The sequence below is a fragment of the Acanthochromis polyacanthus genome, chromosome 9 (genome assembly GCF_021347895.1).
Source record: "Acanthochromis polyacanthus isolate Apoly-LR-REF ecotype Palm Island chromosome 9, KAUST_Apoly_ChrSc, whole genome shotgun sequence".
Lineage (NCBI taxonomy): Eukaryota > Metazoa > Chordata > Actinopteri > Pomacentridae > Acanthochromis > Acanthochromis polyacanthus.
The window spans coordinates 7114092-7120804 of record NC_067121.1 but is presented as its reverse complement, the minus strand read 5'-3'; the positions used below and the strand labels follow the sequence as shown (position 1 = coordinate 7120804).

Sequence of the window (6713 nt, the reverse complement as noted above, 5' to 3'; positions counted from 1 at the left end):
GATCGTAATGAAATTACGGCATAAAAGCTCCGATCCCGAATAAAGCATATCCTCCTACCCACTCAGCTCCACTGGCTGCAGACCTGTCCCGCAGCATTGGGTAGTATACAATCAGACGCTGAGCCATCGCAGTTAGCTCACGGCTACTTGGATATCGGAAGTCATCCCCTGCAGTTCTCTTTATGGCGATCATGCTTGTTACTGTGTTCCTTATTATGCGACAGCGAAGCTCTTTGGAGAGTGTGAAGTCTTCTTCTTGTCCAGCACGCTGTTTTTCAAAAAAGGTGGTTCTTGACAGCTCCAGCTCTGTGTCTGTGTATACAACATATTGTGGACTTTGAAGCTGTACAGTTCTGCTGGCACTGTCTCCTGGCTTTGAAGAGGGGACAGGTGCAGGGAAGGAAGAAGGAGTGGACAAAGCGTTTGGGGTAGTTGGAATTGTGGCACCATCATAAGTTCCAGAGGAGGTGCCTGGGTGAGGCTGCTCCAGTTCTTCACACTGAAAAACACAAAAATTGATCTCACAGTAATTGTAAGTAGTGCACTACAAGCAACAACACCAAAAAGGAAATGTTTCTGTCAGGTTTTGCAGGATTGGGCCAAAATGCAGTTACAACCAAACAGGTAGCAAAGAACAAATAGGAAGACTAGAGAAAGTTAGGAAGAATAGACACTACAAAATAAAACAGAAAAACGAACAGGGAACAAAAGACACAGAGCATGACAGTTTCACTGAAATTGTAAATCACAGCATAGTTTAATGTCCACACAACGTTAAAATCGGATATCACCTCATTTTCACCATGAGTGGTCCTCCAAATGGCTTTCCTTCGGAAAAAGTGCTCAGGCCCCGGAAAGAGGTCACGCAAGTCCACCTTAGACAGACTGGGAAGCAATTCTGTGCTAATATTAGCAGCTGAAAAACACATACAATCACACTGTAAATATACAGTATGAGGTCATAACCTGGTTAAGTCAGTGGTGGCAGCACAGAAGCACAGCTTAAGCAGGAACATATATCTACATTTAGCTAAAGTCTAACCATGATTTTGAACCCAGCCGCGCGCGCGCGCGCCTCCCCTACCAACCCTCCGCAACCATTCTAACGTGCAACACAAAACATGCTAAAGCTAAAGTTAATAGCTGCCTAAAAGTTGTTCCTTCTGTTTCTGACAATAAAATAATATAAACTATTTTTACGGCAAGACTTTTCGTGTAGCTGTTCACTGTTTCTAGCCCACATTTGGCTAGAAGGTCAGTTTGTTCAAACTAGCATGTGAGGACTTAGCTAACTTCACAATTAGCTGACCATGCAAAGACATGTAAAAGCAAATTAACATTACCTTTCAATACTGCAACTGTTGTAGGATCCATGCCTGAAAAAGCATTTCGAGTTTCATCCATGGCGTAGTCAGTTTATAGGATTTCCAACAGTCTTGCAAACGGCAGAATTGTGCACAGGTAACCTGCTGCAACTGACCCACTGCAGACTACAGTCGTCGAACTCATTTGGAATGTACCATGTCATAAAATGTGTGTGTGTAGGGGGGGGCATACATGTTGTACGAGGGGAGAAGGTTTGAACTAATGCAGTCATAATTTGAAATTCATACAGTATATTGAAAAAAATATTACTGCATGCAGTTAATTCCATAAATTACATTATAAATACGAATAAAAAACATTTAAAAAAAATCTTAATTCATAGGACAAGGTACGTGGAAAAGGTACGTTTTATCCGTTTGTTTCAATTAAATGACACACCTGAGTTAATCATGTCACTCTGGTCAAATAGTTTTCAATCTTTTATAGAGGTACCATCATTTTTGTCCAGGCCTGTTTCATTAGTTTGTTTTTTTAAATAATTATGTTAATCAACAATTCAAAAGTGATGGCTGATTTTGATTATTTAATTTTCAATAAATTTTATTTATTGTTACTTTTGTGAGTTTCAAGTGATTTCAGTGAGAATTGTGGGTTTTTCCTTCTTTAACTGAGGGGTACCAACAATTTTGTCCACGTGTGTAAAAATGTGACCTCTGCAGAAGCAGAACGAAACAATTTTGTCTGTGTCCTCACCAAGTTATATTTCTCCAGAAACCAATCCCTTAAAAATGTTCTAATTGGAAAAGAGACAAAATAAATCACTTTGATCAAAATCAGAGATGGAGACAAAGTTGCTTCATTCTTTCTGACTTGACACAAACTGACCCACATGTTGAAGCAGCTACTATCTACCATCAGATACATCATTTATTTGATCTCATCTGATGATATCTCTTGTTTCCAATAATCTGTCACCCATCCAAGATCCAACTACAGTGAAGACAGAAAGACAATACAAACTTGACATTAAGTCCAACAGAGATACTGTAAGGGTTCTTTAAGATGTTCTGTCACTGCAATGAATGCGATGTGTGTGGAATTTTCAGCAATGTCATTCCTTAGCGTTCATTTTAAATCATGTGTTTTAACAGTTGATGAGGCAAAAAAGCCATTTGTGTTGTTAAATTTAAACATGAAGACAACATGGAAACAACTCATAACTTCACACATATAATAGGAATATAAAGACACCAAAGCACAACAGTTCATGTAGTTCTACAAAGAAGTCCACATCATTTTGTTGACAAATTTATACAGTCAAATGTTTTTTTATCAGGTGATAATAGTTGGGGGACATCAAATTTTTCTGATCTGTCAAACCTCAAACACTGATGCAATGGCGAGAAATGACTGTAAATTGTTGTTGAAAATAATTTTCAGAGGCCTCAACATCATTATTGGTGGATTATTTTCTCCATTTTGATGGGCCAAAAATTAAACATGTCGCCTCTGTTTAAGCTATTTGATCATCTGGCTCAGTTTCTAAATAAGTCTCTGAGTGGCTTTAATCCTCTTTTCTGTTCTGATTTGCTTTTTCAGTTCTCAACAGACAAATATTTGCCCTGGAAGTCTGTAAAGTTCTGACTTGGAACCTCTTCAGTTTAACATATATGTGCTTCTGCTTGGTGATGGTATCAGAAAACATTCATATGCTGATGACACACAGTTGTACATGTTACTCTCCTCCAATGATCTTAAGTCAGAGAGTGAATGAGATCATCATCAGAGACAAACACTCTGTTAGTCAGAGCTGTGAGAGGAAGGAGGAAAGGATGAAGGGAGGAGCTAAACTGGGACTCAAGTACAGAAAAGACACAAACTTTGACAGTGGAGTTTGATCCAAGAACAGACAGATTGTCTTCATCTTCAAGATGCTGTCAGTGAACTTCAGTCTGTTTGTCACTTTGTTCGTGCTCACAATAAGAGGTAGGTGACATATTTAACATGAACAGAGTTTCATTGAGAAAAAGGATAAATCACAAAGTTCTACCCATGCTACATGGAATAAAACTGTTTACAGCTGCTGATTGATCTCCGTTAAACAATCATTTTTGCTGATTAATGTCTTCCTCTCCATGTTGTGTTCTTCTCCAGAGTGTAAAGGAGAAGACAAAGTGATGCAGCCATCAGGAGATGTCATTGCTGCTGAAGGAGACACAGTTACACTGGATTGTACTTTTGAGGGCAGTACCACAACTGATGTTTTGTTCTGGTACAAACAAGAAGTGAATGACTTTCCAAAATACATTTTAAAACGTGGTGCTTATGGAAGCAATGCTCCAGAGTTCCAGAAACACAGATTTGATGCTACAGTTGACAACAACAAAGTTCCTCTGAAGATCCAGAAGCTTCATCTGTCTGACTCTGCTGTGTACTACTGTGCTCTGAGGCCCACAGTGACAGGAAACAGTAAAACTCTGTACAAAAACCTTTGGAGCAAAGACAACAGAAAACTCCACAACATCCACTAGAGGGAGACACACTCTGTTACACTTCTGTGGTTTTTAGGATTCAGTTTAGATTTTTCTGTCCAGCTCAGAATAAAGTCAATAATGTCTTCTTGTGTGGTTGCTGCTTCATTTAACTCTATGATTACTGTGAAATCAATTTTAAACTGAAATTTAATCATTTTTACAGGTTGATCATCAGTGTATATGTAATTGGCGGCATACACAGAATTTTCTTTCATTTTTATCAACTGGAGGTTTTGGTATTTATATTTAATTCTTACTTGTAGTAATAATGGGACAAACATTAACATTACTGCAAACAGAAATAATTCCTTTAATTTGGCCCACAGATAGTCAGAGACTACTTCCAGTCCTGGATTCAGTGTTTTGTTTCATGTTTTTAAGAGTTCAGATGGATTTATAACACCAATAGAAATAATTCTGTCCTTATTTGTTTTTTAATAAAAGTAGTGTTATTCAAAGAGGATTTGTACAATAAAGATTTAAATACAGGGGGAAATATCAACATAATAGGAGGGATTCCATTTCCACAGTTTCAGGGTGAAGGTTGGAACTTATTGTTGATTAATCTGTTCAGACATTTTGAATGTCCTAATAACTTGTTTGGTCTATAAAACATCAGAAAATGGTGAAGAAATGTCCAGCTTCTTTCCTCAAATTCCGGGTAAGCTCCTCAAATGTCTAATTATTACTACAATCCAAAGATATTCAGTTTTCTGTCATAGAGAAGCAATAAAATACACATATTGTAAAAAAAAATAGTAAATATATTCAGTGTTAACAGCATGCAATTTTCAATTCACAAAACCTTTTTTTTCTTAATAATTTGAATATCATTATAGTTGGTGATCAGTTCAAAAGTTGACAAATTAATCAGTTAATATAGTATTGCATATTTAACCAACAGTAAATGACTGATGGCCTCTTGTCTCACATAAGGTTGAAAAATTACTGATTTTCAAATGGAAATCACAAATTGGAAAAAAAAATGTGATTAGAAAATCACAAAGGCTGCAGTTTAGGATGTATGAGGAGCTAAAAAAAACACAGAGAGAAGAAACTACAGATCAAAGAGGAGACGGAGAGATTCAGGGAGGAGCTGAGCTGTTACTGAACTTTAGAAGAGACACAAACTTCCACATTCAACTCACTATCAACAAACATTACTTTGTTCAACATGGTTCTGTTGGAAAATTGTGGGTTTTGTGTGTTGCTTCTCTACATTTTAACAGGTATGTGACCTCATACAACACGAGAATATTGTGATTCATTTACATCATTTAATAAGATCAGATAAACTTTATGATTTACTTTATTGTTCCCTCCATGGAGAAGTTTTCAATAATAACAGTTTTCTCTTCCTTTAGGTGTCAACTGTCAACAACTCACTGCAGGAAAGGATGAAGAGTCCAGTTTAGAAGGCAGCACTGTGACTCTGTCCTGCAAATACACCAAAGGAACTGCTAGTTATTTCTTCTGGTATCGACAACATCCAGGAAAAGCACCAGAGTTCCTGATCTCTCATTCAGAGTCGGGAGACATAGGAGTAAATCCAGTCCCTGGACTGTCTGTTACAGTGAGAAAAGAAGAAACAAAAATGGATCTGAAGATCTCCTCTGCTGCAGTGACAGACTCTGCTGTGTACTACTGTGCTCTGCAGCCCACAGTGACAGGAAACAGTAAAACTCTGTACAAAAACCTTTGGAGCAAAGACAACAGAAAACTCCACAACATCCACTAGAGGGAGACACACTCTGTTACACTTCTATGATCTGATCTGATTCTTTACCATCATCTCCATCTTTATCTTCTCTGTGAGCTCCAGTCAGACATGGAGCAGGTCTCTGTGAATTTCCTCCTCTGAGGTTTCAGTCATTATTTTGATATGTTAACACAGAGACAGTTTGAGATCGTTTCTGTTTCTTGAGGCTGCTGAACTGTAAGAAGTACTGAGTCTCTGGATGTTTTTGTCACGATCTGAGGAGGGCTGGACCCGAGCAGAGAGCCACACCACCAAGGCTGGTTGGAATGAAGGGTTTTATTGCTGGAGGGTGAAATGGTGGCTTGGTGGGGGAAAACCAGGATGCAGGAGTGGGGGGTTCCAGGCAGGGACAGAAGGGGTCCAAGTCGGAGTGGGGGTCCATGCAGGAGTGGGGGATCCAGGCAGGGGAAACCGGTGATGACTGGTCTGGGGAGAGCCGGAGGGGAAGGAGAATGGCAGGGATCCCGGACAGCTGAACTGTGTGGAGGCAGGAAAAAACAACGTAAGAAAACAAGGTAAGAACTTAAAACAGATATAGTGAGAGGCAAGAGAGTGAACTGAACTGTGTGGTTCTTGTTCAATACTCTGGCAGGGAGTGGAAGGCTGAGCCGGTACTTATTGTTGAGGTGGGTCATTAGTGAGATGATCGTCAGCTGTCCGGGAGCCGTGGAGGTGGTTGATTGCCTGAGTGGAGTCAGCTGAGAAGCTAGACTCCACTCAGGCACCGAGCTGTAGGGGAAGATACAGGGCAGAGGAGCGGATGGGAGACAGGCAAGACAGACAGGGCAGAGGAGCGGATGGGAGACAGGCAAGACAGAGGAGAAGGGAGCTGTGACAGTACCCCCCCCTCAACGGGCGCCTCCCGGCGCCCCATGGACCCAACCAAAGAGGGGCCCACCGGGGCAACCAAGGAGCAGACAGAGACAAACAGAAGGACACAGGGACCAAAAGGACAGGAAGGGCAGAAAAGACGAGGGGAACCGACAGAAGGGAAGGATGGGAGGGACTGAAACAACAGGAGGGGCGGGAGGGACGGGAGGGACGGGAGGGACAGAAATCGGAGAGAGACTGAAGGGGACTCTTGGCTGGAGCTG

At 40.4% G+C, this 6713-nt stretch overlaps 1 long non-coding RNA gene across 1 annotated transcript; it reads right to left on the bottom strand.

The window, feature by feature from the left end:
* Positions 1-189: 189 nt before the first annotated feature.
* On the bottom strand, positions 190-1401 carry LOC127535379 (uncharacterized). The gene is made up of 3 exons (XR_007944215.1): positions 1344-1401; positions 792-916; positions 190-499 (listed from the first exon to the last, which is right to left on the bottom strand). It is a non-coding gene; the product is annotated as an uncharacterized LOC127535379 (long non-coding RNA).
* Between the last annotated feature and the right edge of the window lie 5312 nt (positions 1402-6713).